Genomic DNA, 22,876 nt, shown 5'->3' on the forward strand with positions numbered 1-22,876 from the left:
ATACGTGGGCCTCTCACTGCTGTGGCCTCTCCCGTTGCGGAGCACAGGCTCCGGACGCGCAGGCTCAGCGACCATGGCTCACGGGCCCAGCCGCTCCGCGGCATGTGGGATCTTCCCGGACCGGGGCACGAACCCGTGTCTCCTGCATCGTCAGGTGGACTCTCAACCACTGCACCACCAGGGAAGCCCTCCAATCACTGCTTTTAACTGTGTTTTGTCAGCTTCCCATTTCCCCATTGGATACTTGTCCTTTAACATCAGGACCAGATTCCAGATTCCACAACCTGGTCATTAAAATGGTCTCATGTTTGGTGTACAAGACCCAGTTCTGTTCATGTTTAAAGCTACAGTCATCAGAGCTTGGGTCCCCCTGTCAGCAGAGGCCGCTGCTTGGACTGGGAGGGTTAGGGATGTGCTGTGCTAGTGTGTGGCCCCTCCCTCTCCTTCCGGTTTCCTAGAGTCCTGAGGGAGGCAGGGGAGGGGATGGGGGTCCGGGCTTTCTTGGCTCAGCCGGGGGCCAGTGACCATTTGCTGATGTGATGTGGGTAGTGTCTGTTCTGGCGCCATCTCGGAGGCATCTAGGAATTTCCCTGCCGGCTGCTCCGTTAGCTGCGTGGCTCAATCAGGAAAACTTCCTGGAAAAGTACATCTTAAGGAGACAGCTATGAAATGCCGGGGGTGGGGAGGGCTTTCCTGCAGTACGAGTATTCATTTACTATTTCTTGCCCCTGCAAGGCCCAGAGTCTCTTCAGAGATATTTCAGTGGATGGGATAAGGCCCCATCGCCTCAAACTCCACAAAGAAGGCCCTGGAGCCTCAGATGCAAAGAATTGCTCACAAAAAAGTTTGCAATTAATTTTTATGGGAAACTAACAGATGTGTGGACACGGGGTGGGGGGACGGGGAGGGTGGGATGAACTGGGAGATTAGGTTTGACATAAATACACTACCAGGTGTAAAACAGATAGCTAGTGGGAACTTGCATATAGCACAGGGAGCTCAGCTTGGTGCTCTGTGATGACTTAGATGGGCGGGATGTGGGGGGATGGGAGGGAGGTCCAAGAGGGAAGGGATACATGTATACATATAGCTGATTCATTTTGTTGTACAGCAGAAACTAACACAACATTGTAAAGCAATTATACTCCAATAAAAAAAAATCCTTTCTGAAGTAGGAAGCAGGCATTATGAAAGTGTTCATTTCCACCAGTAGGTTCTGCTTTGAACTTTTTCAGCGTTTATTGGTTTAGTCTATTTCTCCCTCTCCCATCTTCAGTGCCCCACTCGCTCCTCATTCAGGAGGATTTCTGCTTTCTTAGTGGTTTCCTTTGAAATCTTTTTTTTTTTTTTTTTAAGCATGTGCACTTAACTAAACAAATTCTAAAGGTAATCAGTAATCTTATGCTCGACCTGAAAAATACTGTGCCTTTAGAATGTTCCTTGTTAAATGATATTCTTATCTTGAGTTTTAGTTCTATCTTGACTTATTTCAACCCCATAAATTAGATATTTTATTTTTTTCGTATACTCAGTGTTTGTTTAAATTTACCTATGTTTTTATTAACGGGTAAAAAGCTCTCCTTTTCTTCCTGTAGTTCAGGCCTTCTTTCTGATATCCTTTTTCTTCTTTTTTGAGGTACATCCTTTAAACATTTCTTTAATCGTAAAGATCTCTTGGTGGTAGACCTTCTTAGTTTTAATTAATTAATTAATTAATTAATTATTTGCGGTACGTGGGCCTCTCACTGCTGTAGCCTCTCCCGTTGCGGAGCAAAGGCTCCGGACGCGCAGGCTCAGCGGCCATGGCTCACGGGCCCAGCCGCTCCGCGGCATGTGGGATCTTGCCGGACCGGGGCACGAACCCGCGTCCCCTGTATCGGCAGGCGGACTCTCAACCACTGCGCCACCAGGGAAGCCCTTCTTACTTTTTATTTATCAGAATATTCTTTATTATACCTGGCTCAAGATAACTAGTTTCACTGGGTATACCGTTCCAGCTTTAGTCAATTATATCTAATTCTGGTTGCTTTTGAGATCTTTACTTGTCTTTGATGTTTTGAAAATTTACTTCAAAATGTGTAGGTGTGCATGACTTTATTTTCCCTTGAAAATTCCTCCTGAGAAAGTATTTTTAAAAATTCCAAGTCTCAGAGTTCACACATTTTTTTTTTTAACCTGGGAAACTCTGAATTATGCCTTTGAATAATTCCTTTCCCACATACTCCCTAATATTTCCTTCTGAAATTTTGATTTGCCGCATGCTAGACCCTCTCACTCTAGATTCCTTCTCTCCTAACCCGGTTTGTGCTTTTTATTTTTCATCTCTTTATTTCTACCTGCTGCGCTCTGGTTAAATTCTTCATAATTATTTACCAAGTTACCCAATTTCTGCCCCAGTTATGTATAATCTGCTTTTTCCATTCCATTAAATTTTAAGTTCCATTAAAATTTTCTAGATATGATATTTGCTTCTTTTTCAGATCTTCCTGTTCCTTTTTGATATTCTCTTGTTCCTAAGTCATGCCACCAATGACCTATTTTATTTCTCTAAGCTTACTACATTATTTTTTTATTTTCTGTAAGAAAAGTACCAAATTTGAAGTATTTGCTGTTTTTTCTCCCAGCTCTCACCAGTACTGTCTTATTTATTTTATTCACATCTATTTATTTTTATTAATTTTTTTTTTTTACCATTTTGACCATTTTTAAGTGTATAGTTCAGTGACATTAAGTACATTCGCATTGTTGTGTAACCATCACTACCATCCATCTCCAGAAATTTTTGTTATCCTAAATGGAAACTCTGTACCCATTAAATACTACTGACTCCCCATTTCCCCCGCTCTCCACCCCCTGCTAACCCCCATTCTGCTTTCTGTCTCTATGAATTTGACTATTCTATGTACCTCATATAAGTGGAATTATATCATATTTATTATTTCGTGTCTAGCATATTTCACTTAGCATAATGTCTTCAAGGTTCACCTATGTTGTAGCTTATATCAGAATTTCCTTCCTTTTTAAGGATGAACAGTATTTCATTGTACATGGCACATTTTGTTCATCCATTCTTCTGTTGATAGGCAATTTGGTCTTGAATTGTAACGGTAAATAAACCCTCCTGTCTTGTCTATACAAGAGTGATATTAGAGAGAGTTGGGAGGACAGCTTCTAAATATTTGCTGGATGAATCAATAAATGGCATGAATTATTTTTTGCAGTGTGAGTAGAGTTTTATTTGAACTAATTATACTGTCTGCAGTGGGATCAATGGGATGTATTTGCGGGGTAATTGAGGAGGGCAACGATTCTCAATGTGGGATTAGAATAATATTCCCACAGGAATGAGAACCACCTGGAGGCTTTCACAAGCTATCCTACCGTTCTTGGTTGAAATATCTTGGTTCCACCTTTGGAACCAATGGACTAGTGTTAGTATGCAGTTTCATAAGTAGATGGCCCCAGCATTCATCATTCCCCAATTTTCTAGGCACAGCCCTACATTTCCATTTGGGGATCCAGTTTTTCCTCATTGTCTGGCTGTGTGTTCATGGTGGGGCTTTATCCTCAGTTCCAGGCATAAGGCATGTGACCCAAACTTAGATTAAGCGCAGATCATTTCCCTCAGACCACGGTGATTGTTTCAGGAGTGGGCCCATGGCCCAAGTCCATCACATTACAGTAAATCTTAGGGCTACCAGGAAAAGCTCTTGCACTTGAAGAGTGCAAGGTTCACTGGAAGAGTGAACTTGAACCTGCAAGGATGTAAAGTTGGAGCTGTAGCAGCCACCTCGCCCCCAAGAGAGGTTCTCCTGGAGCTGCCAAAGACCACACCCCCTCCACGGGCTCGAGAATGAAGACAACCTGTGGAACGCAGAGCTGAGAGGTGGGAAAGGACCACTCCTGGAGGTGTTGCTTGAGCTCTGAATTCAGCAGTGCCTGAAGCTGGATTGAGCCTTGGCATTTTAGTACGTGCCCAATAAATAGTCTTTGGCTTAAGCCTCTTGCAGTTTGCAAGAGTTCTAATTAATAGGCTGAGAGACTGGGCTAAGGTAACTGGCATTTAAATGGGTGCCCTGGAGTCCCCAGGTCCCACATCCTAGGGTGCTGCACTCAAAACCGCCTGGGTGGGCTGCTGTTTTGTGGGGTGAACCCAGGTGTAATTACTCCATCGCTGTTACTTGGGGGGATAAAACATTGTGATTTGGGGGTTGGAGGGAAATCACATGTGCCCCAATACGGTTTTTACATTCTACTGCCTCCCTTCCCCGCATTTTCCATGTCCTTAGGAGAGAATTTGGTTATAAAAATATATGTGCAGCATAACAAGTTGTATATATTCTTTGCAACGAATGCAAATATACACATGCATATATATGTATATTTATTTATATACTCATAGGATCGGTTTTTGGAAGGAAACACCAAAACTGGCTACCATCATTGCCTGGAGGGATGGAAATTGGACATCAGGAGATGAAGCAGGGAGACTTTTCATTGTAGACTCATTGCTACATTTTGAGTATTCCCTAACCAGAAAAGTAATTTAAATCAAATTATTAAAAAACTAAAATATTTGAAGACTTCCACTAGAACCCTTCTATCCTCACTAACCCAGTGCCTGCTCGGCGTTATCACCAAGCCCAGCTGCTTTGTCACTTTACTATTTTAAATGGAGATGACAACATGACATGATCCAGGGTTGGTCCGCATGCGCAGAGAACCCAAAACACAGTCAGGCCCTAGGCAAAAGAGCAAAACAAAAAACGCGTCAACTGCCAAGAGCCTTTCTCTAAAATGACTGAACAATCTCTCTGGGGAGAACTGAGGTTTCAAGTAGGGCTATGATACTGCATAGCAAAGCCCCCATTTCTGACATTTGGGGGGTTGGGAGTCCCTGCCTGATGGGCCAGAGTCGCTAATCAGGCTGCCTGGGCAGGGAGGGCCCCCGGGAAAGTTCCCGCGTGGAGGCCACAAGTCCAGGCTGCCACCACCTTCATTTGTAGGAATGAAGACCAGGTACCTGAGGAAAGCAGAAGCCCAGCAAACTGATAGAGAAGCCTTGAGAGATGCAGAAGGGAAATTAAGACCATCCAAATAACATCTTTAGCAAGATGAGGAATTGCATTAAATATTGCATCTATCAGCATAAGAATGTGCTATCGATAAGGACAATTAGCAGACAAGAGTTACTTAGAGATTAAAAATATGGTTGCTAGGGCTTCCCTGGTGGCGCAGTGGATGGGGGTCCACCTGCTGATGCAGGGGACGCAGGTTCGTGTCCCGGTCCGGGAGGATCCCACATGCCGCGGAGTGGCTGGGCCCGTGAGCCGTGGCCGCTGGGCCTGCACATCCGGAGCCTGTGCTCCGCAGCAGGAGAGGCCACAGCGGTGAGAGGCCTGCGTACCGCAAAAAAAAAAATAAAAAAATATGGTTGCTAAAGTTAAAAAAAATCCAAAGAAAATCTAGAAAAGAAGGAAAAAGAGAATGAAGAAAGAATGAAAAAGATGTATGAAATATGAGAGAAGAAAGTAAGAGCAAAAGAAGGCCATCCCTGTGGCCATGGCTCTGTTAGAGAAACATCCACCAATAGGGGTGTCTGCAAGAGAGAACAGAGAAAAATCAGCATAAAGAAAACTGCAGAGTTAAGAAAGACTTTAATTTGCAGAGTGAGAAGGCCCATTTAGTGGCCAGCACAAGAGATAGGAACAAAAATAGACTCTTTCACACGTAGACCCATCTTCATGAAAGGATAAGAAGATTCCAAAAGTTAAATAACAACAGTAATGATTTGGTTGCTTACAAAGGTATAGGAGTTAGATTGGCATCAGACCCAATCACTCTAAGCTGGAAGACGAATGGAGAAATGTCCTCAGCATTTTGAGGGAAAATGATTTTGAATCGGCATTTTGAAAGTGCAGTCAATCCAGTTCTTGAATGAAGGGGCAGAAAAATACTTTTATTTTCACAACATCTGGAATTCAGAAAGTTTGCCTCCTACTCACTTTTCAGTGATAGCTGTTTGAAGGTTTGCGCTGGCAAAACTAGGGAGAGACCCACCCAAAGGAGAGATGGGATCTCCCAAGGGATGTGATCCAGAAGAATGACAAGAGGTGCGGTTGGCGGCAGGAGGGAGGTGGAAGTTGGGGGGGTGGATGAGGGAGCAAGGGCAGGGTGAGGATATTTCATCTTCCCTGTGAGAACCTAGAAAGTCACTCCTGTTGACAGAACAAGACGGTACTCATAGATAATGAAGGCATCATTGGCTGAGAAAAAAGTAAAAATGCCAAAGAAAACTCGAAAATAACTTACAAAGGGCATATATGAAGTTAAGTTATGCGTAAATAAGTCCTCAAACCACATCATCTCGGTGCGCACCAACATTATCAATACATGAATGAAACATTCAATTTTGATTAATCTTTATTGTCTACATACTTCATTTTAGTTTGAATATTTATAATTTCCAATAGCATTACTTAGGGATTGAGCCCTAAAAATACAAATGTTAAAGGACATTTTCAAGCACACAGAACTATAGCCAATTGTAACACACCGCACCCACGCGCCCTCAGAACACATTTTCTACTTTCAGCGATCAGATCTAGTTTCATCTATATCCCCCTCATATTTCCTCTCTTTGGAGAATTTGTTTTATTGTGAAGGGTGTTTGCTGGTTTCTGTAGTGAAGAGCTGTGTTTAATACCAGATGAGACTCACATTATCTCCGCTGCCCAAATTGATCTTCAGAGGACCTGGTTTCAGAAAATAATACAGGAAAGATATTCAAGGAGAATCTGCAAACGTTTAGTGATTATTCCTGGTATTGCACTTTTCATCATTCGTGGACTGATGACCATTTATGGAAGATGCTGGGAGTCAGAGGAAATCACGGCTACCCAACTGGAAGAATTATCGGCATGTGTAATTAACCAGGATCAAATCGAGGCTTTAGCAACAGAGAAACGGAGAGACGCCACCTCAGTACGATCTTATATCAAACCTGAACATCTCTGGGTATTTGGGCCTTTTAAAAGTTTCTTGAACACTTAAAAAATAGAAATAAATACTGGCCTTAAAAACTTAAAAAAAAATCTGATTAATCTTTTATGGGTGACATCACTAAGCGTTGGTTGATTTGGCAGCTCAGCATGCACTCCTGCTCTTTCTGGGAACAGGCCCCTGGCTTCCTTTGGAAGCAGTCCTCCTCGGCTGTAAGCCCCTGAACCTTAACTAAGTGACTCTGACTTCACCAACTCTCAACCCAGGACTGGCAGGATGCAGGGCATCATGTGATGCAGGGTAATCGGTGTATCCCAGACCCATGGCTTAGGTATGGGCTTGGGCTCCAAGGCTGTCCCACAAGACTCAGTCCTGGGATTTTTTTGTTGGAGACTTGAGGAGAGAGAGAATATAGCAATGACTGAAGCTAGGTAAATTTCCTTTTTTGTTTAAGCTGTGTGAGTTGTACTTCTGTTTTCTGCAGCAGAAGGGGCCTGAGGGATTGGTTAGCTTACTTAGAACTAGAAACAAAATTGTAAAAGTGATGAGAATGTTGCCAAGCACACAGAACAGGCCAAGCTGACTGTCATTGCTGAGAGTGGACCAAAACGTAGGAAAGCACACCAAAATTGGCAAAGGCATCTCAGGTTTCAGAAAGTTATCCACAGATTATCTGTCCCTGATTCTGGGACCGGACATAATTGCTTAAAAGTAGGTGAGTTTAAAAAAAAAAAAAAAGTAGGTGAGTTTGAAAGATAGCAGCCATCGTGCACAAATTGTAAAAACGTGTAAAACCACTAGAATCAGTAATTGAAAATATTTTTTCATATTTTCAATTGTGACCCTTTCATACTTGTTTTTATTTTCAGTGCAGTATTTTTCGTCTTTTCCTGTCTAAAATTCTTGGTCACTCCTTTGGCCAGCCCTGCTCATTCCCAAGTGATTTGTCTTAACAACTGATGCTTGTTTGTACTTTTCTTGGTACTTGTTTATCTTTATTGAGGTATAATTGATACACAGTGAACTGCACATATTTACAGGATGCAATCTGGTAAGTTTTGACATATATACACCACAATTAAGGTAGTGAAAATATCCATCACCTCCCGGAAGTGTCCTTGTGCTCCTAGGCAATCTCTCCCCCCTGGCCCTCCTCTCCCCCTATCCCCAGGCAACCCCTGATTTGCTTTTTGTCAATGTAGATTAGTGTACATTTTCTAGAGTTTTATATAAGTGGAATCATACGATGTGTATTCATTTTGTCTGTTTGTTTGACTTCTTTCCATCAGCCTAATGATTTTTTTCAGTAAACCTGCTTTTGTTTTTTTAATTTAATTTTTATTTTATATTGGAGTATAGTTGATTTACTAAGCCTAATGATTCTGAGAGCCAACCATGTTGTTGTGTATCAGTAGTTCATTTCCTTTTATTTAGGATAATATTCCATTGTGTGGATATACCGAAGTTTCTTTATCCGCTCACCTGTTGATGGATATTTGGGTTGTTCCCAGTTTTGTGATGTTACAGGTAAACAATCTTCTGTAAACAATCAGGTACAAGTCTTTGCAGATGTATGCTTTCTTTTCTCTTGGGAAACACCTAGGATGAGAATGGCTGAAACATCACGGGTGTATGTTTACTTTTTTTTTTTTAACATCTTTATTGGGGTATAATTGCTTTACAATGGTGTGTTAGTCTCTGCTTTATAACAAAGTGAATCAGTTATACATATACATATGTTCCCATATCTCTTCCCTCTTGCGTCTCCCTCCCTCCCACCCTCCCTATCCCACCCCTCCAGGCGGTCACAAAGCACTGAGCTGTTATCCCTGTGCCACGCGGCTGCTTCCTACTAGCTATCTACCTTACGTTTGTTAGTGTATATATGTCCATGCCTCTCTCTCGCCCTGTCACAGCTCACCCGGTTAGTATGTTTACTTTTTAAGAAAGCTACCAAGTGTTTTCCAGAGCCATGACACCATTTTATACCCCAACCATTTCCCCCACATGCTCACCAACACTTGGTGTGGTCAGTGTATTTAGTTTCAAGCATTCTAGTAGCCCTTTTTAACGGTTGCACAATAATTCCATGATATCCTTACCGATAAACTTTTATCTCACTACCTGTATTTTTGCCTCTAGAAAAAATGCTGTGCCCCTGGGCTGCGGTAACTGGAGCTTTTACTGCTGTGAGATGGAGTCTTTGGAATAAGATCACTCATTAAATGGTATAGATATTTAAAATTGCAATAAATATTACCAGAGAGCTTTCCAAAAAGGCTAGAATCATTTTCATTTTACCAGCAGTGCATTAAAGTGGCCTTTGTCCCTTTCCCTAACCTCACTACTGACTTTTGCCAGTAGGAGATATTGGAACTCATTTTAATTTTTGCAAATTATTTTAATTTTCACCTCCTTGACTATCTATGAAGTTGAGTATCTTTTCATATATGTATTGGCTGTTTATTGTTCATCTTTGAACAATCTACACATATATTGCCCAGTTTCCTTGATTTTTGTGAGCTTTTTTTACAACATGCATTTTAAGATTTCATTGTTTTTTTCAAATCTGTTTTTTTTTTTTTTTTGTCTTTAACTTTGAGGCCATAATAAAACATTAAAGTAGCTTTTCTTTGATAACTTCTGGCTTCATGTCTTGGTTAAGAAAGTATATCCAACTCTTGTATTGTACATACAGTTTCCTATATTTTATAAGATTTTTGTTGTTTTATTTTTTTACAGATGAGAATTTAATCCTTCTTGGATTTTTAGATAGTATGGGATAGGAGCTCTGCTTTATTGTCTCCTAGCTGGAAAACCATTTGGGTAAAAGCACCACTTACTAAATAAACCATTGTTTCCCTGCCTTTGTCATATATTAAATCCCATTATTAACTGGGATTCCCTATGTACTATGTATATGGTTCTACTTACTGATTTGTCTTTTCTTATGTCAATACCAGACTGATTTCATTACACCAGGCATTTTTCATCCCAAGAAAATATGTAATACTTAAGAAAGTGTTATTTAATTCTACAGACAAAAAGTTGGGATTTCAACTGGAATTAAATTACATATATATCAATTTTGGAAGAATGTGTATTTTTATACCAGTATTTTCATACAAGAACATAGTATTGGTGAAACTGGGTCTCTGTGCAACGTCACCGAATTGAATCTCGGAGACAGAGTTCTATGAGAAGTAGGAAAGGACAGCCTTATTGCAGGGCACCAAGAAAGGAGTTCAGGCAGCTCGTGCTTAAAAGACCAGAACTCCCCGAAGGCTTTCAGGGAAAGGTTTATAAAGACAGGGTGAGGAAGGGTGTTTGTGGGGTGTGTGATCAGCTCATGGACATTCTTCTGATTGGTTGGCGGTGAGGTCATCGAGAGTCAGCACCATCGACCTTCTGGTTCCCACATGTCTGGGGTCTACGTGCTTGTGCGCAGCATGTAGTTAGCTTCATCCGCCTGGTAGGGGTTTCAGTATCTGCAAAACAACTCAAAGGACATGGCTCAGAATATTATCTATAGCCCTTGAGGAGGAACTAACGGTCCTTGACTTTGTTTAATGGCTAAAATACTATTATTTTGTCTTGCTTGACTGCTTTCCTTTCTGCATTTTCTCACTTTACGATTACATTTATCCTTTGACTAAAGTTTTTTTTTTTTACAGACAAAAGGCAGGTGGAGGACATGAGTGGGGGTTTATTCTGGGAAGGCCTCATAGGGTCCTGCTTGGTTACAACAGTAAGTTTCTCTACTAGCTCACATCTTGTTTCATTGCTCTTTGAAGTTCTCCACTCAACTCCTATGAGTTCCTTCTTGATCACATGGCCTCCCTCTCAGCAAGGTATCATCACTCGCCCATCCTTCGTAAAAATCATTCTCTTGCTTTTCCTTATAGTTTTACCGCCTATGTCTGTTGCTCTAAATAATATATATATTTTAGTTTTGTCCATTATTAAGCTTGACAAAAATGGAATCAGACTCTGTGTTCTCCCGGGACTTTCTTCATTTGTTCAACATAGTGTATGTGAGATTTATCCATGCTGGTGCTGGTAGCTGTATTTTGTTCATTTTTATGGCTGTGTATTATTCCATTGTGTGGGTATTCTACAGTTTGTTTATTCAATCTACTCTTGATGGATATTTGAGTTGTTTCTAGCTTTTTACTGTTATGAGCTTTCTTATAAAAATATCCTCATGTATTCATTCATGTAAGAGCTTCTCTAGAGCAATTGTCTTCAAACACTTTTGCCTGTGTATTCACCAAAAAACTTTTTTGAATCTAGGTGTTCCCTTGAGCATTTTAAACTGAACTTAAATTATTTTTCATCATGAATGTTTGCAAAGAATGCAATTTCTAACACATTGTAGATATTAACATTTTAAAATAAAACTGCTACTTAAAAAAATTTTTTTTTACATCTTTATTGGAGTATAATTGCTTTACAATGGTGTGTTAGTTTCTGCTTTATAACAAAGTGAATCAGTTATACATATCCCATATCTCTTCCCTCTTGCGTCTCCCTCCTTCCCACCCTCCCTATCCCACCCCTCCAGGCGGTCACAAAGCTGAGCTGATCTCCCTGTGCTATGCGGCTGCTTCCCACTAGCTATCTACCTTACGTTTGGTAGTGTATATATGTCCACGCCACTCTCTCACTTTGTCCCAGTTTACCCTTCCCCCTCCCCGTATCCTCAAGTCCATTCTCTAGTAGGTCTGTGTCTTTATTCCTGTCTTACCCCTAGTTTCTTCATGACATTTTTTTTTCTTAAATTCCATATATATGTCTTAGCATAAGGTATTTGTCTTTCTCTTTCTGACTTACTTCACTCTGTATGACAGACTCTAGGTCTATCCACCTCATTACAAATAGCTCAATTTTGTTTCTTCTTATGGCTGAGTAATATTCCATTGTATATGTATGCCACATCTTCTTTATCCATTCATCCGATGATGGACACTTAGGTTGTTTCCATCTCCGGGCTATTGTAAATAGAGCTGCAATGAACATTTTGGTACATGACTCTTTTTGAATTATGGTTTTCTCAGGGTATATGCCCAGTAGTGGGATTGCTGGGTCATATGGTAGTTCTATTTGTAGTTTTTTAAGGAACCTCCATACTGTTCTCCATAGTGGCTGTACCAATTCACATTCCCACCAGCAGTGCAAGAGTGTTCCATTTTCTCCACACCCTCTCCAGCATTTATTGTTTCTAGATTTTTAAATTTTTTATTTATTTATTTATTTTTGTTTCTAGATTTTTTGATGATGGCCATTCTGACTGGTGTGAGGTGATATCTCATTGTAGTTTTGATTTGCATTTCTCTAATGATTAATGATGTTGAGCATTCTTTCATGTGTTTGCTGGCAATTAATTAGTTTATTTTTGGCTGCGTTGAGTCTTCGTTGCTGTGCGTTGGCTTTCTCTAATTGTGGAGAGTGGGGGCTACTCTTCGTTGCAGTGTGCGGGCTTCTCATTGCGGTGTCTTCTCTTGCTGCAGAGCACTAGCTATAGGCCCGCGGGCTTCAGTAGTTGTTGCACGCGGGCTCAGTAGTTGTGGCACAGGGGCTTAGTTGCTCTGCTGCATGTGGGATCTTCCTGGACCAGGGATCGAACCTGTGTCCTCTGCATTGGCAGTCGGATTCTTAACCACTGCACTGCCCCAAAACTGCTACTTCTTTAAAAAAATAACATAAATAACATAGAAGTTGGATACCAGCCATAAGCTATTTAAAAAATACATGAACAAAAGCTCTTTTATAATAGAAATTTTATACTTGTTCCTTTTTCTCCTTGACTGTCCATTTACATCCTCCACAGACTTGTATCTTATTATAATGGATTTTTATGCTGGAAAAATCTCGATCACCCTAGCATATATTTCTGCCACAAAAATATATGTGAACATTGAAAAAAGTTCTGTGACTGTAAAACTTTAAGTGTAAAACATCTCTTCTGTATTTAAGTATAATTAGTACACAATTGATCAAAACAACACAAACATATCACAACATTTGTAAAATAATAACTTAATAAACTTTTTTATTTTGGAAGTGCATCTCTCAGAATCAGTGAGATTTTTTCCCATTTATTTTATGTAGGCATGCATGACTATTATTCTCTGCTAGAATGAGACAATGTTCAGATCAATTCAACTCCTATTTTTTGTTTTAATCAGTGCAGGCAAGAGAAACCTTGTTCACATAAATAAATAATAAGAATAAAACCAATTTTTTTTAATGGCAAGTCTGCTCAATTCTCTGAATCCCTTCCAAGACAAATGCCCATTAATTTCAAGTTGTGTATTAATGGATATATCTTCCTTCCTTTGTGTTGAAAAGAAAATAGTGTAAACTGCTTGGCTTGCAGAAGGAGTTATTAGCCAGTCATTTGAGACATTAGATTTTGCAATATCTGGGTAGTATACCAAAAAGGCTTTACCAAGACCTATCAAATGCCTATATTATATCTCTTACTCTTTTACTGAGAGGCTGAAAGGTATCTGTTTAACCTGATATATTTAAAACATTTGGAAAAAATTGAAATATTGTAAACTTTGATAAACCTTTGTCAATATATATGTTTTTTATCTTCTGGTTTTATTGAGATATAATTGACATAGAGCACTGTATAAGTTTTAGGTGTAGAGCATAATTATTTGACTTACATACATCATGAAATGATTACCACAATAAGTTTAGTGACTATCCCTTATCTCATGTAGATACAAAATTAAAGAAATAGAAAAAAAATATTTTTTCTTGTGCTGAGAACTCTTAGGGTTTGCTCTCTTACAGCTTTCATGTATAACATCCAGCAGTGTTCATTATATTTATCATGTTGTACATGACATCCCTAGTACTTATTTATCTTATGACTGGAAGTTTGTACCCTTTAACAGCCTTCATCCAATTTCCCCTTTCCCACCTGCTGTATCTGGTAACCACAAATCTGATCTCTTCTTCTATGGGTTTTTTGGTTTGTTTTTGAAGTATAATTGACCTACTACACTATGTTAGTTCTTGTTGTACAACATAGTGATTCAATTATTTTGATACGTTTCAAAATGATCACCATTATAAGTCTAGTTATTACTCACATCTTCTTTATCCATTCATCTACTGATAGGCACTTAGATTGCTTCCATATCTTGGCTATTGTAAATAACGCTGCAATGAACATAGGGGTGCATATATCTTTTCTAATTAGTGCTTTTGTTTTCTTCAGATAAATACTTAGGAGTAGAATTGCTGGATCATATGGTAGTTCTATTTTTAATTTTTTGAGGCATCTCCATACTGTCTTCCGTAGCAGCTGCACCAATTTACATTCCCACCAACGGTCATGAGGGTTTCCTCTTCTCCACATCCTGGCCAACACTTGTTATTTATTGTCTTTTTGATAATAGCCATTCTGATAGGTGAGAGGTGATCTCTCATTGTGGTTTTGATATGCATTTCCCTGATGATTAGTGACACTGAGCATCTTTTCATGTGCCTATTGGCCATTCGCATGTCTTCTTTGGAAAAATGTCTGTTCAGTTCATCTGCCCATTTCTTAATCAAATTATTTTTTTGATGTTAGTTGTTTGAGTTCCTTGTATATCTTGGATATTAACCTCCTTTTGGATATATTATTTGCAAATATCTTCTCCCATTCAGTAGGCAGCCTTTTCATTTTACTTTTTATTTTCCTTTGCTGGGCAAAGCTTTTTAGTTAGATGTGGTCCCATTTGTTTATTTTTGCTTTTGTTTCCCTTGCCTGAGGAGACAGATCCAAGGCTAACTTTTTCTTCTTGAGTGAGTTTTGGTAGTTTGTGTCTTTCCAGGAATTGAAAGACTATTTCACCTAAAGTGTCAAATGGATGGGCATAGAGTTGTTCACAGGATCTTCTCAATGGCCATTTAATATCTGCAGGATCAGTAGTAACGTCTTCTCTTTTACTGGTGATATTAGTAGTTTGTGTCTTCTCCCTTTCTCCCTTGGAAAATATATTTAAAAATTTTTTTACATAATTTTTTTTTTTGGCTGCACTGCATGGCATGTGGGGTCTTAGTTCCCCGAACCAGGGATGGACCTGTGCCCCCTGCATTGGAAGCATGGAGTCTTAACCACTAGACCACCAGGGAAGTCCAGGAAAATATTTTTTAGATGTTTATTAATTGGTCTTTTCAAAGGATCAGGTTTTGGGTTCATTTTGGTTTTCCTGTTTTTAATTCCATGATTTCTACTCTCATTTTTATCATTTTTCAATCTTCTTGCTAGTTTTTGGGTTTGTTTTGCTCTTCTTTTTCTAGTTTCTTAAGATTGATGAAAAAATAGATTTTTTTGAGAACTTTCTTCTTTTCTGATATAAGCATTTAATTCTTGCTATGGTCTGAATGCTGTGTTCCCCCCAATTCATATGTTGCATTAGTGTGGTACATTTGTTGCAGTTGATGAGCCAATACTGATACATTATTATTTAATTAAACACCACAGTTTACATGAGGGTTCCCTCTTGGTGTTGTCTAGCCTATGGATGTTGACAAATGTATAGTGAAATGTATCCACCATTATAACATCAACCAGAATAGTTTCATTGCCCTAAAAATACTCTGTGCTCCACTTATTCATCCATCTCCCCAAACTCTGGAACCACTGATCTTCTACTGTCCCCATGGTTTTGCCTTTATTAGAATGTCGGAGTTGGAATCATACAGTACGTAGCCTTTTCAGATGGTGTCTTTTACTTAGCAATATGCATTTAAGGTTCCTCCATGTCTTTTCATGGCTTCATAGCTCATTTCTTTTCTGTTTATTTATTTATTTTTAATTTTAATTTTTGTCTGCGTTGGGTCTTCGTTGCTGCGTGCAGGCTTTCTCTGGTTGCAGCGAGCGGGGGCTACTCTTTGTTGCGGTGTGTGGGCTTCTCATTGTGGTGGCTTCTCTTGTTGCAGAGCACGGGCTCTAGACGTGTGGGCTTCAGTAGTTGTGGCACACAGGCTCAGTAGTTGTGGCACGCAGGCTCAGTAGCTGTGGCTCACGGGCTTAGTTGCTCCACAGCATGTGGGATCTTCCCGGACCAGGGCTTGAACCCGTGTCCCCTGTATGGGCAGGCGGATTCTTAACCACTGTGCTACCAGGGAAACCCCTCATTTCTTTTCAATGTTGAATAATATTCCATTGAATGGATGTACCACAGTTTATTTATCCATTTGCCTACTGAAGGACATCTTGGTTGCTTGCTATTATAAATATTCATGTGCAGATTTTTGTATGGACCTAAATAATATATTTTTAAATAAAGGGATGAGAAAGGAGGGCCTTCTAAGAATGATAGAAGCCATAAAGAAAATGTTTGTTAAAATTTCCAGACTGAGCAAAAACACTTACCTTAGCTAACTTAAGAGATAAACAGCAGGGGGTAGTATCTGCAAGACATTTGACACCAGTTGACAGTTCTCTTTTACTGAGCATGTTGTCAATTTAAATTAGAGACACAAGTCTCAAACTTTTTTGACTCTTTTATTTTGTTTTATTTTATTACCTCCATGCCTACGGCAGAAGAAAGAAGTATCAGTGATCTCCTTTGGATCTGCCCAAGAAACCTTATGAGTATTTAGACTTGTTAGGAATTACTAGATTTCAATTTACATCTCACAATGAGGAAACACATTATTATTATTATTATTATTATTATTATTAATTAATTAATTTATTTATTTTGCGGTACACGGGCCTCTCACTGCTGTGGCCTCTCCCGTTGCAGAGCACAGGCTCCGGACACGGAAGCTCAGCGGCCATGGCTCACGGGCCCAGCCGCTCCACGGCATGTGGGATCCTCCCGGACCGGGGCACGAACCCATGTCCCCTGCATCGGCAGGCAGACTCTCAACCACTGTGCCACCAGGGAAACCCTATTTTAAAAATAAATTTATTATTTATTTATTTTTTGGCTGCGTTGGGTCTTTATTGCTGTGCGCGGGCTTTCTCTAGTTGCAGTGAGAGGGGGCTACTCTTCGTTGCGGTGCATGGGCTTCTCATTGTGGTGGCTTCTCTTGTTGCGGAGCACAGGCTCTAGGGTATACGGGCTTCAGTAGTTGTGGCGCATGGGCTCAGCAGTTGTGGCTTGCGGGCTGTAGAGCGCAGGCTCAGTAGTTGTGGTGCACGGGCTTTGTTGCTCCACGGTATGTGGGATCTTCCTGGACTGGGGCTCGAACTGTCCCCTGCACTGGCAGGCAGATTCTTAACCACTGGGAAGTCACCAGGGAAGTCCCAGGAAACACATTATTAAATAAGACAACCATAATTCTACAAGCTTTGAGAGACCAATGGTTATTTTCACAGGGCAGAGCTACAGTTTTCAAGGACTAGATATCTCACAGACTCTGTTGCACGAATAATATTTGCTGTTTTCCTCTGTAGCTGTAGGGGCAAAGGAACAATTTCCCTCCTTTTTTTTGCTGGTATTTCTTTCACCAACCATTAGAAGCACTTATGGTTTGAAGAGCCATCACTAGAATTCCAAGAGCTAACACTGAAGGAAAAAGAGGAGTCCTGAATAGCCGCAGAACTCTAAATAAAGAAAGGAAAGGGGCAGAAAAGGAGTGTTAACCAGTGTTATATGGAGTAGGTAGTATTTTGCTTTCTTGAGTAATAAATAAAGACCTTTCTTGAATCAAAAAGAAAAATACATATAATTTAACAGAAGAAATCAGCTAAGTATATGAAGAGGCTGTTTAGAGGAAAAAGCATATAATTGTCCCCAGTAGAAAGCATCTCATCTCACCCTATGTAGTAGCTGAGGAAATTCCTGAAGACAGAACTAAGATGATTTTTTCAGTGATTAATTTGCAGTTTTTCTAATAGCTTAAGACAGGTAAAAGGACAGGTTTATCTCAACCGTGAAAAACTCACGTGGCAGGTGTGGATTTGATACTTTTGAGCAATGTCTTGTGTACCAGGTATTTACAAAATTATGTGCTGAGATGACTGAATAAGTTGACTTCATGCATAAAAGTATTCATGATAAACCAGTTAAGAGTTGATAAATGTCTAGCACAAAGAGTTATTTTTGTTTTAGAGGAGCTGATCTTTTAACCTTCTTTCCCCTGCCCGCCCCCGCCCCCCGCAACTAAAATGAGATTATCAGAGGGATTTCTAGGTAGCAAAGAGAAAACAATGTCTTCTGTATGTTAAAAGCATGTCTTTCTGTCCTCTACAGCAAGAGGGCATGTATCCACTGCATTCAGTGTAACAGCTATTATTGTTTGAAAAGTTAAAATGACAGTATCAATATGGGAGAATATTTTGTAAGTCAGGCATGGCTTTCATTGCAAATGTGAAATGTGGGTGTTATCTGCATTATAAATGCCCTCCTCTCTAAGCAAAGAACCAAGAGTTACTTGCAGTTCAATGTCCTGATTATAGCTGTTTCTCAACTTATAGTTCTGAACTCAAATGTGAAAGTAATGGTTCAAACTCTGCCCCCTTCACTCTAAGAATGTCTCCAGAGAGGCGCTTCAGCCCCTGCAACCCAGGGGCCCCCAGCAGGGCCTTTGCACAGAAGCAGAGGAATAACATTAACCAGGGCAGTGGGAGGCGCCATGGCACCCCTACCCACTTAAGTGCCTGTCCCTTTGCCTAAATCGCACTATGGGTGGGGTCGGATGTGTCCCTGGCTTCTGTGGAAATGCAAGTCCACCTAGGTGAAGAAACCTTCCAAACTTTCTTTCCTCCTCAGGTCAAAGCATGGGTGACTTGAGAGCAGGGCATTTGACAGAGAAACAAGAAGGCCATAGCCATAGAAGGTCTCAAGCAAGATGCCTGCCTTGAGTTCAGCCTTCACTGCCATCTGGAATTACATATAAGAAGCTATCTTTATGCAGGAGACGTAAATGGTCGGCGTGGGGAGATGCGAGTCGGTCCAGTGTGGGCCAGTGAAGGGCGGCGGATGCTTGGTTTGGGATGCAGCTGTGCCCCAGATGTTCATTGGCTTCCCCGGGTCTCCAGACTAACTCAGGTAGAGACCTTGTTCTGTACAAAAGCCTTGCAGAGATCCGGTGGGGAGAAGGAAATGGAACTGTTATTAAAAAGAAAACAAAACCAAGCCAAACCAAAAAAGAAAACCCCCTTCCTCTGGCGTCTCAGAGGGCTTTTGAGTCACTCTCTGAGGATAGCTTGGTGAGGAAACTCACACATTGTCCTTTTCCTGCCCCAGGGGACGCGGTCTCTCTCTCTCTCTCTCTCTCTCTCTCTCTCTCTCTGGGATAGAATTGGTGGCCAGGTTTTTTCATCTGCCACTCCTCTTATGTTTTTGTGAAGAGACTAGAAGCCAATGAGAGAGGCTGCCTGGGAGAGGAGGGAAGATTGCAGCAAGATTGTCTGAGAACTTGCAGAACTTTCCAGGACCTACCAGGTAACAGGGCTTGTTCGTCTCTACCTCTCTCTTTCCCCTTCCTTCCCTCTCCCTCTGCCTCTCAGTGCAGTTCTCCCAGTAACAATCTGTGTCAATCTGCACACTTGATCTTTCTAAGCCTCAGTTTCATTATTCCTAAATTATTAGGGTCAGGAATTACATACCCTAAAGCCCCAAATAACTGCAAACAGAAAATATTACTCGTACTATATTTTTCAGAACCTAAGATTTTGAACAGAATGAGCTCAGAGAGTAGCCCTTTGGTGATACCAGCTTGCTTATTTCTCACGTTTGTGCAAAAGTGTATGCACATATGCACCTAGTGGCTGCCGCACCCACATCTGGGTGCACCTATAGAGTTCTCTGCACGTTGCTGGGTGAGGGAGGATGGTCTGACCCTCCTCCCTGCAACCTGCTCCCAGAAGTCATAGGATGCCCTTTGAAGAACAGGCTGAAAACTGGCCTTGAGATTTTAATCTGACTTGATGTCTGTTGCTTGTTTCTGTTGCATACACCACTCAACTTGAAGGCAAGTTTCTGTTTTCAAGAGGGAAAGAGATTTCAGGAACAGGACAAGGTGATCCGCTTGGGTAAAACATGTGCTTTATTTCTGAGAAAGACATACAATTTATTGTTTTGAAAAATGATTTAACCTGCTCATTGACCAGAACGGAGCTATGAGGGCGTTATTCCTGGAGGATTACCCTGCCTGGCACCCTTTGACAGCGACAGTGACTCACCATGGCATCTTGTTTATGATTCCTAATCAGCGCATCACCTTCTCCAACCGCCTCCCGTGGGGCCAGTAGAGAGGAGATCCTGAAGACTTTTGGCAAATGAGGGTGAGAGAATCTGCTTGGGTTTTGGCCCCTTTCAGGCCAGTTTCAGCCATTCCACAATTTTGCCAAGGGTGCCTTCACCTTTCCTGTCCCCACGTGCTCCTTTCAGCCCTGCCCAGTGGAGATGTTGCAGGAAGTGGGGTTCCCCAAGGGTGGTACAAGGAATCACCTTCTTTTCCTGTCTTTGGAAGGAGCTGTTCTCTAAACTGGTCCAACTGTCCTCCAAGTGTAGGGAGAGAAGTGTCTAGCAAAGCCAGGTATTTAGTAACATTTTCAGTGAATGGATGGAAGGATGATGGCTCTGCAGTGAGGGAGCTCGGTTGATGGCCAGGAGGAAGCACGATGATGGTGATGTCGGGAGGGGACTGATGTGGCGACAAGGGCACAGGGATCTGCAGGGGACAGAGCAGGGGAGGGTGTGCAGCTGGGACCCGGTGTCAGCCTTCTGGCCAGAGGTGTGGCCGTTTGGACTAGAGAGGGGGAAAAAAATCCCCCCAAAATAATTGAGAAAGGTGGTTCTTGAGAAGGGGCCCCTTTTTTCACTTCTCATTCTGCTCAGGCTAGACTCAGAGAGAGCGGCAATTTAAGCCTCTCATTCTTGTTCCAAGATGGCTGGCTACCAGTCGCTTGGCCATACACATCACGTGAGTAGCGCTGCTTGACCCGTTCCCGAGGGTCTGAGGGGCAGTCAGAGGGGAACATCCCTCCCAGCACACAGGGCAGGCGGCACACTCTGGTCGTGCCTGCACTCCCAATTGGCTGGGAGACACCATGAAGGGGTTGCCATCTCTCTCGGATATCCCTTCAACCCACAGTCCTGGGTGCAGGTGGCTTCACATCGTTGCTGTATTCCTCATATATAAAAGACGTGGACAGTGTTACCTGATTTCTCTGAGTCCAGGCATATCAGCTCCAGCCCCGCTCCAGCTCCCCTTTCTGCAGCCCTTTCAGCATCACCTTCTCTGCCCCTTAACATTCATCCAATCACTTACCTGGTACCAGCCTGGTGTCCTCAGATGCTTGGGAGCCCCTCCTTACTGGTCCTCTCTGGAGACCATCATTCAAGATGATCCAAGGGCAGTACATGAGAAAACAGAGCACCTTGGTTTCAAGATCATCAGCACAGAAAATAAGCTGATATCTAAAAAACACCTGTGTCCCCATTTGCCACCTGCTATGCAAACACATCTTTTAAAAAGTCCTCCCTATAGACTTCGTGCTTGAAAAGACCCAGCCAAAGATGAGAATTATTTTCAGGTTTGCTCCTTCTCCAAATTTCAACAGAGAGAATTAGCTGGATCGATGTGTCAGTTTTCTCCAGAAAAAACAGAACCAATAGGATGTATGTATGAAGAAATCTATTTGAAGGTTTGGCTCACGCAATTATGGGGGCTGGTAGGTCCAAAACTTGTAGGGCAGACTGGCAGGCTGGAAACTCAGGCAGGAGCTGATATTCAAGTCTTGAGGCAGAATTCTCTTTTGGCTTGAAAATACCATTAGAACGAATTACAAGATATTACCGGGAAACTGTCTGATAGAAGCTGAATTTTGACATTCAAATTAAAATAATTCCCAAGTTATTAATTTATTAAATTATTTTTCCATCAAAGGTAATCACTGTGGCCAGTTTCAGAGGTGGAGGGGCTAGATAACATCCTATATGCTGTGATTCCAAGGAGAGTGGAGGAAATCTAATTATTCCAAAAAGTAGTTTTTTTTTGGTTCACCTGTCCTAGATGCTGAAATTCCACAATTAGAGATTCATTCTTTAGCATGAACTCCTTGAGCCTTAGAAAATACTCTAAAATTTTGCACACAGTGAGGTCCTGATGCAGTTTTGGGTTCTTTCTCAATAGTGAAGCTTGAGTAGTCATCCTTGGGTGGGGCCTGAGTGGCCCCACTCGCTGAGCACAGGAAGTAGGAAGTAGGAAAAAAGACAAAGATCAAGAAAAAGGCATATGGGGGACAATGAAAGAAGGGGAGTGGACTGGAGAGAGATGCCCCTGAGTAGGTAGCTACTGGTCAGACTATTTGAGCTGAGAATATGGAAGCATAGATCTTTGGTAGCATAAGAGCTGGTCTGAGCCTAACAAATCAGGTCTTCCCTCTGTTTACTGGATGTATGCTCCACCCCACTGTCCACCTTGGGTCATGACAATCTCCTACTCCCGGCGTGACCACCCCGTCCTGGTTTGCCTGGGACCCCCCCAGTGTCAACACTGAAGTTCCTTTGATCAGGGGATCCTCTCAGTCCTGGGCAAACTGGGATGATTCGTGACCCTCTCTACCACCATCACCATGGAAACTTAGGTAAGAATGTCTTTTGTGAGTTTACCCAAGGCGAAACTTTGGCAGGCAATCTTGAGTTTGGGTGCCGGGACTGAGATCCTGAAGACAGAGAGCCAGGAAGCCAGGAAATGACCAACTTCCTTATTTGGTCTTCTGGGTGGACAGCACGTTTTCAGTGCATCCTGTTAGTAGCTAAATACAGGTGGTGGGAAACCACGTGCGGTGCTCTTGTGTTGGGACTGTCTATATATTCTTTGTGAGGAAGCTGAGTCTACTGCCAAGAATGGCTGAGAGTCAGCAGCCCTGTGTTTTAGTCTCGGCTCATCCATTGAAGTT

The sequence above is a fragment of the Lipotes vexillifer genome, unplaced genomic scaffold (genome assembly GCF_000442215.2).
Source record: "Lipotes vexillifer unplaced genomic scaffold, Lipotes_vexillifer_v1.1 scaffold472, whole genome shotgun sequence".
Taxonomy (NCBI): Eukaryota; Metazoa; Chordata; class Mammalia; order Artiodactyla; family Lipotidae; genus Lipotes; species Lipotes vexillifer.